The sequence below is a fragment of the Gallus gallus genome, chromosome 15 (assembly GCF_016699485.2).
Source record: "Gallus gallus isolate bGalGal1 chromosome 15, bGalGal1.mat.broiler.GRCg7b, whole genome shotgun sequence".
NCBI lineage: Eukaryota > Metazoa > Chordata > Aves > Galliformes > Phasianidae > Gallus > Gallus gallus.
Genome location: NC_052546.1, coordinates 8,496,971 through 8,509,082, shown reverse-complemented (window position 1 = coordinate 8,509,082; position 12,112 = coordinate 8,496,971). Strand labels below are relative to the sequence as shown.

The following is a 12,112-nucleotide window of genomic DNA, read 5'->3' as shown; positions in this document are numbered from 1 at the left end:
CGAGCAGGGCTCCTTTTTAGTGCTGCTCGTGGGGTAAGATTGCAATTTACACACTTATAATCTTCCTGGCTTTCCATACATATTTTTATACATAAAAAAATGGAGTCAGGGTGATCCTGTGCCTGATCAGGGGCTGTCAGCCCAGTCATAACGTTTTTAGCTTCTGTCCTTCTGTCAGTGGGTTCAAAAGGCACTGAAGATCTGAGCTGAAAAGCCTCCTACCGGGTCTCCTGTGTTTGCATTTCTATTTTTGCTGATTTTAATGGGACGTTTCCATAAGGGCTGCTGGCACTATTGCTCTCGTACGTAATCAACTTTTGAAAGCTATTCATCTTTCTGTTTAATCTTCAATAATGGATTTTATGTTGAGCCATGTGGTTAAGCCCTCTCAAGAACTACAGGGAAAAGCTCAGTCCTGCAGGCTTGGGGGGCTGCTGCAGATCTTTGCTCTTCCTTTCAGCTGTTTCTCCAAAGGGTCTGAGCTGGCCCAGTGCATCTCCTTTAGTCTTGAGCCCAGGGTCTGGCACAGAGGGAGGCCCCCACCTTCCTACTTCCCTTCTGCCTGTACGGTCAAAGGCTGCATGATCTCATCAGCACAGGATGCTTAAGGCTTCACAGGTCTTTCCACCGTAGCACTTATTTTCACTGTGCTTCAGCTCTTCGCTTTGGTTTGACTTTTCCACCCACATTTTCACACATGAGATGGGACAACGCGTGTTGTGGCTGTGCTCCATCTCGTTGCTCTGTGCAGCTGTGAGCACACAGTGCTTTCCAGCCCAGGGCTGCCTGTGGCACCTCACTCTCACTGTCCTACAGAGCCCATCCTGCAGACCGAACAGATTTCAGCTGCTCCTGTTCGTGCTCTTCACCCTGTACAGATGGTAAATAACCCCTCAGGTCCTTCTTTACCATAGGCTTTCCATCTGAAAATAGAGATGGGCGATTGGAGTGGTTTTTTTTTTGTTGGACTCTATGCAAAACTGAGCCGTGGTTCGAGGAACCAGGGGCGACTCTCGTAAGTCAGTGGAGAGCTTTCCCTTTCCCCTGCTGTTCAGGACCAGAAGGCTTGGTTACATTGTGGTTCACCTTTAGATTTTACTTCTGCAAACAGAGTCCGTACAGCCCTGGCAAAGTGACCTGAGCACAACAGTGCTGCTTTCTGGTCTCTCTGCTCGTTTTAAAAACGAGGAGAAAGTCACCTACTGAATGAGATGCTCGTGCAGCTGAATGCTGTGATTTGGTCCATTAGGGGTAAGGAACTGGCAGCATTCTGACTCGGGAGGGCACAGAAGGTTGGTTAAGCTCTGAAGGCTTCAGTTTCCTCTGCAGAATCAGAAGATGCCTCTCCCCTCACAAAGACTGCATCTGAGTCAGGAATAATTATTGGTTGTTTTTCACATTTTTTTCTATTGTAAACCTCTCTAGATCAGGATGGCCAGATGGCATATACAACTCTCAATTATGGAAAATATCCTCAGGAGGTACTTTGAGGTCATCTAATCCATGCCACTGCCCAAAGGCAGAATCAGCTCTTTGCCTTTCCCAGCAGCTATGTCTCCATCCTGCTCCAAAAGGACCTGTAGTGGGGACTCCACTCTTCCCAAGCATGCAGGGAACACCCGACATCCAGCTTAAACTTAGCAATAACTTGTTCCTCTCCTTCACCTCAGTCAGCAACTTGCAGAGGATGAGCTAAGAGAATTTAGAATTACTTCATCAAGTGCAGGTAGTTGGTAAATGGGAGTTAGTTAAGGGTGTGATCTCTTTCCCACCTTCACTTGAGTTCTGTAAGGAGCAGATCATATGAAGCCTGACACCCTGAGTTTAAATCAGTGCTTTGAACAGACATCAGTGGGGCTGGCACAGAATGGGAGAGCTTGTAAGGGAGATGTGAGCCTTTCTGTAGCGGCAGCAGAGGTTCAGGTGGGAATTGGAAGCTCGTTAGACCTCACTATCCATGTACATTTAAGCAACCAACTCAAACCCTGTCAATTTAGTTTGGCTTCGGTTGATTATTTTAGAACATTAAAAAAAAATAATCACCAGGTAGCATAAAACACAATGAATCCTGTAGAAAGTGTATGCAAATGACATTGCAGAAGATAGACGAGTGCAGGAGTGCTGGAGCCTCCTGGCTCACAGAGCAGTAGTAAATCTTCTGCCAGGAAGGTCAGGATAGAAAGTTCCTTTGGGGCCCTCAATAGTGTTATTTTTATGTTATATATATATAAGTATATACATACATATATATATAAAATAATGCTCTTCAAGCTCAAGTAAGATAAGTAGTGTGCTACAACTACAGATACAGCAGTGGAAGATGGGACTTGAAAAGGGCCGACAACTACAAGATGGATCGTGTTTCTCTTAGATGATAGGTCAGAGGTTGCATGCAGTGGGTTTATCACTATCTGACAGGTAACGAGATAACAGCCAGGTGTTACACGGGGATGTGGAAAAACCTGAAACAGGAATAAGGCATACTTTCTGTGGCATTTTTAGGGAACATTTACAAACAATGCATCTGAGACAATGGAGAAGTTAGCAGGGAGTGAAACTTCTTGCAGAGATGGTTGGAGCCAGGGATAGGGGGAGGGAGAGGCTCCCTTGTGCAGAGGATGAGGGAATCTTCCTGTCCCTAGCTGATACAAGGAGAGGAAAGGGGGGTTTTCCTGGAGCCCTGGAGACGTGACGAATGACATGCTGGGCTCCTGTCGATTAGCATTTGTGATTGCACTCAGAGCCAGGGTGGAAGGCACTCAGCCATTCTCAGGACTTGCAGACTGGGGCTCGTTTATCTGCCAGCTCACTGAGATACCGAGCTCGCTGTCTCCCTGTCGCAGGGACAGTGGTGGCTCCTTGTTGGGCAGCTTGTCAAGGAGGGCAGAAGAGGGGCTGTTAGCTGGTGGAGCTCAGCTGGATCCAAGCCAGCGCCAGCTGGGGGGTCATGTCTGCATGCCTCCTGGGCAGGGGCTCTGCATGTTTGGGTGAGTAGTGCTGTTGAACAGAGGGAAGTGTAATTTGGTCTCATTTTGCTCTTTTAATGCATCCTTTTGTTGGTGATGGTTTTCGCTGTTTTCTCTGCTATAAGTACTTTCCTCATACAGCACTCACATCTCAGTTTCTCTTCTATTTTTCTCCTGCTTCTGATTCTTCGGAGTTATTTTGGTATGTTTTTACAAAGCCTTCTCTCACTTCTTATCTCCCTTTCTATTTTTTTCTGACGATGGGAGCCTTAAGTGTTTCTATTCTCACTCGTTCAGTAATGCTGGCCTATTATCTGCATCCTCCTTCTTGTACTGGGAAAGTCCTCTGCACACTGACCTGTCATTTCGGTTGCTGAGGTTTCCCCAGAGGAGGACTGTCAGATCCCGGTATGAATCAGTTGAGGTTAAGGAGTCAAGAGAAGAGGGCTGTTAAATATCATATTCTGTGATGATAACAGCTTTGGTCTCAGCGTGAGTTCCATAGACTTGGGCACAGGCTGGCATTTTCTGTAGGAAACATTTCCCAGGATAAAAGAACAGCTAACAGGTACGTATGTGGCTGTTTAATGCAAACTTCAGAAAAGAGTCATGTGATTGAAATTAATTGGAATAATTACAGTTTCCACATACGTCCGATGCACAGATCAGTGCCCAGGTTCAATGGGATGATGGAAAATAACATCAGACTGATTTGGGCAGGCACCAGCTCCATTACGATTCTTGGAGCATGTGTGGGGGGAAGCATACTGACTTTTCAAAAGTTAGTTGTTTTTTGGCTTGAGTTTTAGGTCAAAAATAGCCTGTGCTGATGGCTGTCTGGTCAGGGGTTTCTTGAAACACCCTGATTCCAAAAAGAGTTTCCCTTGCAGAAATAAGGACTCTATTTAGAGCTGTTAAAACTGAGGCACTTGACTTTGTCAGATGCCTAATAGAGGTTAATCTGTTGTTTTGTACCACCCTGAGGCTGGCTTAAATGCTGATCCATACTCTGCTTGACCACTGTGGTGCATTCGGAGTTGTAATATCTGTAGGGATAGAGAATTCAAGGGGGTTTACTGTGGCTTGTGATTCTTTTTCTCTGGTACATCTGCATGGTATCAGCTCTTGCAGGATATACAGAGGGTAAGAAGCTGTGCCTGTGGGCTGAAGAATGGAAAGAGGACCCATTGGTGGTTTTTGTAGGTTTTCCTACCAGTACAGAAGGGAGATCTTCCTTTTCATACAGCTAATCTGCGTGATTTCAGCAAGCAAGAGATGGACACAGTCTACATGGGAGACACCATCCTCAGGTCTGGGGATGCCTGTGCCGGGAGCCTCGCTGGCATTCATTTCTGCTCTACCCACATCTGTTATATCTGGAGCCACACACCACAGTTCCTTTTTGGTTTCTCCTTGCTCAGCTGGTTGTGATGGTGATTGCGGGTTCCTGTACAGCTGGAGCTTTTCATCTTCTCTTATTATGTAAAATATATTCTGTTTTCATCGTAGAAAGGGACCACTTCCCCAGTGTGGTAGAGACATCTCTATTTTAACAGGCTGTTTGCTGCTTGTCTTTCTGCTGCCTGTAGAGATGCACTGTAGCTCACAAACAGCTAGCAAGATGCTTCGTCCAGTAAAAATGTTTCATAAAGTGATTTGCGAATGTCTGCTGGTTCTTTACGCAATGGCTTGATGTAGAAGGAAAGTGCTAACTAGAAATGTAGTTTTCATCAGCAGTCTGTGCTCTCCCCACCAGAACTGGATGTCTCTGTCCCAAGCAAGCAGAGGAGGAAGCAGGCAGGAGCAGCGGGCTGTTGCTTGTCAGCGGATGTGCTTTTACCACAGCACACGGATGTAGGAAATGAAGGAAGCGCTTCGTTAGAGTCCTTGAAGCACCAGCTAAACCCTGAGACTTTGGGATCAGTGAACAGCAACGCTAGAGAGTTCTTAGAAAATGGATTATTATCAAAGACTTGGAAAAAAAACATTTGGAGTACCTCTAAAAAGGCTTGTTTGGATGTGGTAAAGATGTAAGTCATTTTGCAAGAGTGAGAAGTGTGATGCAAGTCGTAGGAAACAAAAGAGGAAGGGACAGTGATGCCATGTGGCCTTGAGACATCATCAGAGCATCAAGTCTTTATCCACAGAGGTTGGCAGAGCCCTGAGAAGTCTTAAATGGATTTGAGGCCATGAGGCACAGACGTGAAGGGCATGATGAGGCATGGCACAGCAAATGGGGATGAATGAGGTGGGGTAGGTGCCTTAAAAAGGTAATGGAAGAGGGAAAGTAATTGGAAACAAAGTAAGCAGGCAGAAAATCTGACATTTGCCTGCTTTTGGGATGAGCACACCGCACAACGCTGTCAGTCTGAGTGCTGTTTCAGTGGCAGGGTTGATGAGCTGAGGTGAGATGAGTGGGTGAAACTCAGCAGCATTGCAGGGCATGAGGAGCACGTGTACAGCTCCTGTGAGTGAGCAGCAAGCAGCCCTTGCTGGGGAAGTGGCAACCAGTGGGGCCAGGGGCAGAGACTGGGGAACCCCAGGCTGCTGGGGCAGGGCAGGATCTGCAGAGCATGAGCCAAGTGCTGCTGCTGTGTCACAGCTCCAAGTGACAAGGGAGGGGTGTGAGGTGGGGAGGAAGGATGTACTGGGCTGCATTTGCAACCCAGCGGAGGCCCAGCTGCTTTTCACTCTCTGGGTAGGCATGAGTCAAACCACCTGGGTGCTAACACGACTTCTTGGTGGGGCTGCAGTGACAACCCCTGCTCGGAGGGGTCAGCGTATGACCCACAGATGAGAGAGCTTTTCTTTGGCTCCGAGGTAGGTAGATATTGCTCATCGCCATTCACGTTGTACATTGGGAGAGGGAGGGATAGCTGAGGAGTGGTTTTCAGTCCCACAGGGAGAGATGGCAGGAGCTGAGTTCCTTCTGCTGTGGAAGACAACGGGGAGCTGGCCGACCTGGCACAGTGACAGTCCTGTTCTGGAGCTGTGAGTTGGTGTTCCATGGGCAGAACTTGGACAAACGCTGCTCACAGCCCACAGGGCTCACTGAGAGAGCGAGGCCTGGTGGGGAGCAAGTCTGTATCTGGAGAAGGCAAATGGGATTGTGAACTGGATAAAAACACAGCAAAATCAACAGATGTACCCAATTCTGAACCACCTTTTTGGAAGCTTTGTATAAGAATGAGAGATGAAGTCACATCTGGAGAGAAGTTCACTGTGTTAAAATATACCAGAATGGATGCATTAGCAATAGGATAAGTATTTTCAGGGCAAATTCCTCCTCAGCTTGTATTCCTCGGTGGGTCACCTCTGCTTGAAATCCTTTTTCCTCATTTCTTTTATTTTGTTCTTGAAGGAAATGCTTCTTATGTGTGAACACAGCTGGTTGTGGTAGGGCTGTGCGGAGGCAAGATTTGCTTTTGAGTTCTTTCCTCACACAGGAAAGGAAGAATGGATCCTCAGAGACGCTGTGAACGATATTGGCAGTAGTAACTTCTTTCTGGCCAGGATTCATTGTTTTAATTATGCTTTTTTACATGTCTGCCTTATGACAGTTTACTCGAAGGCTCCTTTTTTAACTTTTGGAAATGGTGCTAGAGGTAGATCAGCATTACCACTTCTGGATGCAAATGGTTTGCTCAAAAATCCACCATGTTCCTGTGCCTCTTGGCAGGATGTCATCATGCCTGCTCTAGTGGGCACAAGGGAGCCCTTTTCCTTTTGTTTGTTTGATCTGGCTTATTTAACTGCTGGTCATTCAGCCTTACTTAGTTTTGCCCTCCCTGTCTTTCAGTGGCCATTAGAATGGGAATAATTACGACGAGTTGTTTTTGTTGTTGTTGTTGTTTTTTTCCCTTGCTCGTTTTTAAACATTTATAACATCCACTTAGGGAAAAATAATGGTCAAATGTGTTCTGTTCCAATCCTCTCTTCCGCTACAGCAATAAAAATTAATCCACTCCTAGCACTCGGAGGGCAGGAGGCAAAGCTGAAGTATTGGTTTCAGATTCGCCGTTCCTGTTAGCCAGCTCATCGGTGCTGTGACCTTTGCTGTCCAGTGGGGTTTCTCTTTCTGGGCCTTTTTGGTTTGTGATTTTATGTTGGTAATAAACAGGAAGAGCAGAGACACGGGACAGGCTTGAGGGGTACAATTGCTCCTGGGCTGTGTTGCTATCACAGTGGCAGTATCTCTAGTAGTCCCCTCATTGATAAAGACTTGGCACCCAAATTCACCACGCTTGTTCTTGACGTGAGCATGCACTCCATTTTGGTCCTGAGCTGCAGCAGAGATGGCAACATAAGAAATGTTATCCCTCTTCCCTGTCAGGGGCAGTTCAGACCTTTGAAGAACCATTTCTTTTGCCCTTCACAAGTGCTTGGAGCACTTGGAGGGCTACTGTTTCCCTGTAAGAGGGGATTAGCCTGAGTTTAGCAAAACTGAAGCCTTCATCATGTTCAGTATTTCTGGATAATCTGCAAAGCTGATCTGTTGCCCTGGTGCAGGGTTCACACTGTAGGAAGACTTCACTCCCTGCAGGGAGATGAGCTCTGCACTTGAAAAGATCCTTGGCCCTGCGTTTTTCTCAGTCAGAACATCAGTGGCTTGGACGTTGTTTTGGATAAAGTCTAGAATGATGCTCCACAAGGGTCAGGCTGCAATGTGGAGTCCCTTGATAGACGAAGGATTTCAAGACATTGCCATGTTGTGTGCTTGTCTGAGTGTCCCCACAGGCAGGTCTGCCAGGACATGGGATGTCTGGCACTCCAGGAAGATCCAAGGAGGCTGCATGTGCTCCAGGTATCTGAAAACCAAGAGCATGGTGTGCTGATAATTTTGCCTGCTTTGTTTCACTTGTATCCTTTGTTAACAAAGAACAGTCTAGAGGGAAATAGTCTATTATTAATATTTAATTTCCTCCTATTACTGTAAGCAGATGACCTAAAGATCATTTAGCCAAGAGCCAATAATAAAGCAAATAGAGCAACCAGAACAAGTGTGTCTTGGTTAGTAGGGTGATGCCTCCTTACTTCTCTCTTTCCTGCCCCACCCCACTGCATTCCTCCATCCTTCAAGGGAGGAGAAGCACTGGGGCTATCTCCAGCCCTCCTGTGGTAGGTCAGGGCTGTGGGGGAGCTGCTCTAAATGAGGTGTGTTCATAGAACGTGTTGGGGTTCAGAAAGCAAAGCTGCAGACAACAGTGAAAAGTGCTGCTGCTGTCTTCCCTGTTTACAACCTGAGCTGTTTTGTGAATTGGTGTTAGTGTCTGTGTGCACATTGACTCACTGTGGCTTGATCATCTAGAGAAATGAGGAGAGAGAACTTTCTAAGAAACTTGAATATAAAAGATAGTGAGATTCTTTTTGAGCTGAAGGGCTTTAAGTGAGGATAAGAAGCAACAAGCATCTCCCCTCAAGGCTTTGGAAAGTAGGAAATGACTGCTAGAGCAGCAGGAATGTTCTGCTTGCAGCCATGTGTGAATGGAAGGATTTTCTCCTAGAGAGGCAGCTGGTACCTGGAGAGGTACAACCTGCATTGTCTGATGGAGATGCTGGATGGCGACCCACGGAGTGAGGCTGGATGAGGGCTCCCCCAGCACCCTGTGAGCTGCCTGAAGGGACCAAGAGCAGGGAGTGAGTTTTTTAGAGATGAGTGGTGGGAAGTGAGCAGTGGCCAAGGGCTCACTTCAATGCATTAGATGATTAGGAGGGTGCAGGGCAGCACCTTAGTCCAAAGCCAACTGGAGATGCCAAACTAAAGCTTGCTTGGTCTCCAGTGGTGAATTGCTTCATGGGATCATGCTGTTCAGGTGCTTTATTGAATTTTCAAGGAGCAAGGGGCTGAAATCTGAGAGAGAACAGAGTGTTCCAAGTCACTAAAAATGAGCAAAGCAACAACTTTACAGGTTTATGAGTGGCAAAAAAAAAAAAAAAAAAAAAAAAAAGTTTTATTTAATAATAGGGAAAAAGCCGGAACATGGCCCAGGGTATCAAGGAAGAATTAATCCAATTAACAAGACAAAACATGAGCTTGAGAAGAAATACTAATTGTAGCTGTCCAGCAGGTTGTGTGATACAGATTGTTTTTCTAAAGTTTAAAGAGGCTTGCAATATTGATCCCCCAAGGGCCTGAGCTGTTAAATATACACTTCCCCAGTGAGTAAAACAAGTTGTTAATTAATTTTGTCTTGTCAGACCTGGTTGCTGAGCCTTTGAGTCTTGCATGAAGTCCATGATTTTGTAATGTATCTTCTTTTCTGAGTGGTCTGTATTTCATTTTGTCTCTGTGCAGTGAGTTTCTAGTGATATGCGCAGGAAGATTGGCCCTTTCCTTGTTTTAGAGTGAGCTGCAAACAGGTCTGCAATTTAAGACCTATCATGCTGTTGAAAGCTACAGCAGGCTGGCACTGTGAGAGGTCAATGAGACACAAGGGAAGTTTGGGTTGAGGTGGAAGCTCCCTGAATGGTGACACCTCTGCAAGTAGTAGGTGAGAGCCCTGATGTGCTGGCATTGTGTGGTGAGCAATTCCTGCTTCTAGCAGCAGTTGTTACTGCAGAAGCACTGGCACTGAGGTGGACACAAAATGTAGTTTGGTTGTGACTGGGACATCTGCTCAGCTCTGGTAATTTCTCTTCTGAGATGTGCTGGCTCTGCAGAACTCTAAGTGTTTTCCAGCCCATCTGGGAGCAGATTGAGGTGGAAGGACATGGTGTCTTCCTCTGGACACAACATCTTGCAGATGGCCTCTCAATAAATAGCTAGGCTGAAAAATCGCCCACTGGTTGTGAAGGGGAATGGGAAGCAAGGGGCCAAACGAACTGAAAGCTAAATTGAAAGGTTAAAACAAGACCATGAAATAAACTATTGAAGTAGAAGGTTGAAAATTCTGCCATATTAGAAAACAGTATGTGGTGTGGTCATTAAGCTTCAGATTCCAGCATCGTGCTTTTTCAGAACATGTGCAGAGCTGTCAGTAATTCCAGCGTTGTCTTTGTGCTGAATAATTGGTATGAGGGGACCTCTTTGGAGCAGATGTGTTGCTTTACTCCGTGTCCTGTTGGAAAATGAGTTTGAGGTGAGCCACTGAAAGAGCCAGGTAAAACAGAATGCATGAGAGATTAATACAAATTCATAATCCAACCAAAGGAAGCTCTAGCACTGGGAAGAGTACCCCCTGTTTCATTGACAGTGTTAGTTTCCCCATCACCATCTCTGCAGCCATGGTACTGTAGGACATGGGAGCCTGCACCCATCTAACAAACACACGGTGCTTCTCTTGCAGTCTTACTTTTCCTTTGGTTGTTTCTTCGGCTTCTGCCAACTTTTGTCCTGCTGTTCCCCCTCCCATCCCTTTCTTACTCTCTTACACAAAGTGTTGTCATTTATTTTCCCTCTTGCCCTTTGTTTTCTTTCCCTCCCGATTTTCTTTGTCCCTATCTGATATTCTGATCTCCTTCTCTGGAAGGCAGGCTGCAGGGGAGGTTTCATTATCAGTGCCTTGAAACAAACCTACTGGGACTTGAAACGGGCAATCAGACATTGGAGAAGTGATGTAGGAACACATTGCCGACAGCCCTGAAATTCCAGAAGGTAGAAGCAATCCGTGGGAGGTCAGTGGAAAACAGGGTTTTTGCTGAAGGAAGATAAACGATATAGAGACTTCTTGGGGTTTTTGTTCTTTTGAAAAGATTAAATGGGTGATCTTTATCTCCCTCTTAATAGCTATATCACAAACTAATCTATTCTGTTCATTTCTTCCACACAAACCAAATGAAACATACAAAAGATTGTTGGAGGTGAAGGAGAAGCTGGGTTTTTGAAACGTATCCAAGCCACCAAGAGCCATTTACTTTCCTTTCAAATGCTGCATTAGCAGTAGAGCTCTAAATCAATGAAAGGTCTAAAATTAGATTGTATTCCTGAGATCTGATGTGAATCACAAGTTAATCATATTTTCTTTTATTATCACTGTCTTTACCCTTTTATTTTGTCCTGAGAAATTAGGTTTCTGACTTCAAAACAGTGAACTGTGAAGGCATGCAACCTGCTGGGTTAGGCCACGGCCCATCACTAGTGGATGAGGTACCAAAAATCATTTGTTGTGGAGGTGTGTTTTGCCTCAGAACCTGAGTTAGTCATTTATTAGCCTGTGCTACGTCTGTCTCTCTCCCAGCCCTCTGATGGTTTCAGAAATTAGTGAAAAGATCCTGCTACTAAATCTTGCTAAACAAGGTTTAAAACCCAGTCTGAAAGTTCCAGGGTAGCACAGCAAACAGTTCTCTTAACTGTGGTGTGGATCTCAGAGAACTGTATTCTCTGTTGGTAGATTTTTAGCTGAAACTGTGGCGAAGTGCACGATACCTGCAGAATCAGTGTGCAGATGAGGCACACAAGCATGTAGGTGGTGTGTACCTATTCCTGTGAAACAGCATCTGTAGGAGTAGTGTTACCCTGCATCATGGTGAGTCCCAGGTTTGTGTGTGATGCAGGAATATGAATGTGCACTCTGGGGTATGGTGGTGGCATTGTGCCTGTGTGTGCATTTCTAGCAGGGGTTGAATGTGGGTTGGATGTGTTTCTGGCTGGTAGGAGTTGTAGAATCAAGCTGGCTTTCTCTTTGAAGTGTATCAGAATCTATGGATGCAAAAAAAAAAACGCTATGTACAATGCTGGTTTAGCAACTTCAGTGGTTTGCCTATAGGATAAAATGTATGTGAGCAAAAAGATGGTGTTGCAGGAGGGCAACCTAAAGACCCTTGTACTATGTGTCCGTCCCCAGCAGGGAAGTACTGACACTGCTGTCTGACATGCCTTGAGCTATTTATTCTCCCTGCTGCCAATTGCATTTCAGTATGCGTGCACTTGGAGGAAAAACAGGGTGTGGGAACAGAGTGAATGCATGTGCCAGCAGCATAACCCCCTTATGAATGAGCGTTCGTGCCATTGCTGAGCTGTGTATTGGTGCAGCAAGCCTTTGTGCAAAGTATGTGAGGGTGGGCTGCACGTGATGGCCCGAGCCTGTGTTTGTGATCAGAGGGAGACAGGTGTATGTAAAAGCCTCCTCCACCTTTCCTCTGCGTAGCCACAGAGCTTGCCAAGGCATAATTAATGGGGCTCTCATGTTTCAGGGCAGACTATGGAG

General features: G+C 45.9%; 1 protein-coding gene across 3 annotated transcripts in view; it reads left to right on the top strand.

Annotated features, from left to right (window-relative positions):
- The window catches only part of ADORA2A (adenosine A2a receptor), a 28,887-nt gene that overhangs the window by 1,423 nt on the left and 15,352 nt on the right, over positions 1-12,112 (top strand). The window contains exon 1 of one of the 3 annotated variants that reach the window (XM_040648130.2): positions 2,721-2,987. The exons of the other annotated variants lie outside the window; for them this stretch is intronic. The gene's annotated coding sequence lies outside the window, so the exon portion shown is untranslated. Of the gene's footprint in view, positions 1-2,720; positions 2,988-12,112 lie in introns of those variants that run through there. 3 annotated transcript variants of the gene reach the window in all.